Genomic DNA, 3,423 nt, shown 5'->3' with positions numbered 1-3,423 from the left:
GGGATCGAGAGGCTGCCAGCGGTCGAAGAGGAGGGCGGAGAAGTAGCGGGAGCGCCAGAGGGAGGAGGAGTGGAGGAGGAGAAGAAGGAGCACGAAGGTTGATAGCGCCTGCTGGAGAGAATGGAGAGAACAGAGATTGGGGTGATGGATTTTAGAGGGGGCGTGATTTTATAATTTGGGGGAATTTTTTGGGGTAAGCGGGTTATAGATGTTTTATTTGGGGATATATTTAGAGCACCATATTTTAGACTATGTATTGAATATGTGATTTATTATGTAGCTATAATTAAATATTTAATAGATTAATAAAATTTAAATTTTTTATTTGTTACTTTTTTACAATTTAAAAATAATTTATTAACACATAAAAAGGATTAAAAAGCAAATACAAATTAGAAGATGGTGGTTAAGAAATATTTTCTTTTAGTTCGGAGAAAATAAAATAAACTAATAAAAATTCATAAAGATATTTAAATAACACTAACAAATCTTTAATATTTAAAAATTAGTCACTCAAATCATAGAAATTTCTATTACATCCCTCAAATCATCACAATGTTTACAATTAGGTCCCCTAGTTAACAGTGGTTAGATTTAAAGAAATATTCCTTTAAATCTAACTATTATTATCAGTTTTCATGGACTTTAATTATAAAAATCCAATCCGTTTGGACCTAGTTGACCCCTTAAAATATGAAAATCCAAACGAATCGGGTGTGTTGGTGCCAACTCTACAACCGTAATCTCCTGCAAATCAAATAGTAATTAAGAAACTATGTCTACACTTTTGTTGATAATGAATTTAGGATTAAAATTGATAGATTTTATTGGAATAAATGAATACAAGCCTAATTACACTACATGGAAATTGCATAATTTAACAGTAATTACTTTATGACCAATTCCTGAAAACTTCTTATAAAAAATTGATAAAAATTTCCCAAAAAAATCAACCAACACTAAGAAAAAGGAATCTTCTCTTCAGATTCAAAATATAACCATATCTAATGATTTTAACCAAAAAAAATGATCTAGTTAAGATCCATAGTCAAGAGCACAAAGTCTAAGGGAAAAAATTGGTGAAATTGAATTACTATAGTATTTTATGGAACCTTTCAAATAAACCGAATACGGTATAAATAAATAAAAATAAGCTAAATCTCATTTGAATACAGATCGAGAAGGAGATTAGAGAGAGAACGAGCATCATCGGGGAGAGACTTTACCTTCTATTGGTCAAACAAGATGGAGTGTCGATGCGTCGACAAAGATATATCTTTTAGCGACGCAAAACTGTTTGTCGCTAAAAGCTACACCTTTGCCGACGCTAACTTGCATCACCAAATGTATAATTTTTTGTGACGAACAGTTTTGCGTCGCTAAAAGCTATACTTTTACCGACACAATATAGCGTTGGCAAAAGTGTTATTTTTAGTGACGCCAGCCCTAAAACATCGCTAAAAATATACACTTTTACCAACAAAAATAAAAAACATCGTGAAATCCATACACTTTTACCGATGCTAAGTTAAAACGTCGCAAATAATATACACTTTTAGCGATACTAATTATAAACGCGGGGAAAAATATATATTTTGCCGATGCTAACTAAAATCGTCGGGAAAAACATAATTTTTAACGACGTATTTAACCATGCGTCAGGAATAAGCGTTGGAAAAAGTGCAATTTGTTGTAGTGTCTATTGAAGAAAGTCGATAAGTTGATTGTTAGAGGTGTAATATTAACATGACAAGATTGTGGACCTATCGCTCTATTGAAGAGAGTCGATAAGTTGATTGTCAGAGATGTAATGTTAATGTGACAAGATTATGGACCTATCGCTCCATTGAAGAGAGTCGATAAGTTGATTGTCAGGGGTGTAATGTTAACATAACGTCATTGTTTGAGTCAAAAGTCGGTGTTGTTGAGGAATTCATTATAATTTTATTTGATTACAAAAAATTCGAAAGAATAATCTTTTTATAAGACTTTTTCTACACCAACAAGGCGAATAATTAACAAACTTTGAGAAACAAACCACAAAAATCGTCTATGCGATCTTTGTTTTGCGTGACTTTGGCCTGTGCCGGACCTTGGTTCTGTGGACGGCCGAATCAAGATGCGTGAGAGGGGTCGTTGAGCTGGTTCTGAGCTATCGTTTATCGAAGTGAGAAATTGAAAAGATATGCTGCATCGAAGTAAGATAGTCGGTCTTTTAAAATCAAGTCAAAGCTATTTCAAGGCGTTGTATAAAACTCAATCTGCTGCTCCTCTGCTGTGGAATAACTCAAATATGCTGCGATCCTGCGTCAGAATGACCGTAGGGGGTATTTCATAGCCTTGGAGTTCATAACTGAAAAAACCTCACAACGATGAGTTAGACTTGGCGGACAGTGTTTACTGTCTCGGCTGGGCGAGACATCTGTTTTGCTGTTGACGCAGACAGAAATACTGTTCGCAAACAGTAATCTGGCAGGCCAGTTTTTGTTATACTGCCTTCCCACGTTTCAACTCCTTATTTTGGCTGTTATTCATCGTGATTTTCGCACGATGTTTGCGCAGTCTTCTTGGCAGTTAATGGAGCACGTGTAGGGCAGTTATCAAGGTGGTTTTGAAGGCCATTTCAACACTGTTTCCTGGCGAGACGAGCAAATACTGTTATGCTGGCATGAACCGCAAAGGGCCTGTCTCGCTGGCGAGAAGTTCAATCTTGCTTTGTTTTCAATATGAGTCCTTTGATGATTTCTCTTATGTTTGGTGATATTATTAGCATTTTTTGACGTACCAGATACCCCATCCAGAAAGTTTCGCAGGACGCATGTTTTTAGTAGAAGAGTTGGGAAGCTTTGGGATAAGATAGATTTTCTTAAGCATCGCGCGTTCAATGGTCCGGCTGAATAATTTCGTGTTGGAAGGACTTGTAAAATGGTTCAATGCTTTGATGCTCTTCTGCTTTAGTCTATTCAGTTTTGTAGAATAGCATAAGTTTTCCCGCGCTCGTGTCTTCACGCTTCGTTTTCGAATTTTGAAAATTGAAGTTGGTACTTGTCTCTGAGGTTAGCTTTCACCAACTGAGTTGATATATCATTAAGAGTAATCAGGGTTATCCCTTAGAATTATTCAGATTAATATTCTCCAAGAAAACTTCCTGTGAGGGGGGAATACAGTTTTAGACTCGGTACCCATTGAGTATCATCTGATCCAATGATAGCAGAGAGGTTCAATGTCTCGTGCAGCGAGACAAAATATGCCTGTCTCGCTGAGCGACGACAGTGTTTTTCTGTCTCGCTGAAGCGAGACAGTTGTTTTCTGTCTCGCCTGAGCGAGAACAGAGTTTTCGTGTCTGCGTGAGCGACAGCGAGTATAAAACTCGAACTTAGGTTTTTAGGTTTTTTTTCCAGCCGTCGATGTTTCTGGCGATGT

Source organism: Asparagus officinalis, chromosome 2 (genome assembly GCF_001876935.1).
Source record: "Asparagus officinalis chromosome 2, Aspof.V1, whole genome shotgun sequence".
Taxonomy (NCBI): domain Eukaryota; kingdom Viridiplantae; phylum Streptophyta; class Magnoliopsida; order Asparagales; family Asparagaceae; genus Asparagus; species Asparagus officinalis.
This window is presented reverse-complemented; position numbering follows the sequence as displayed.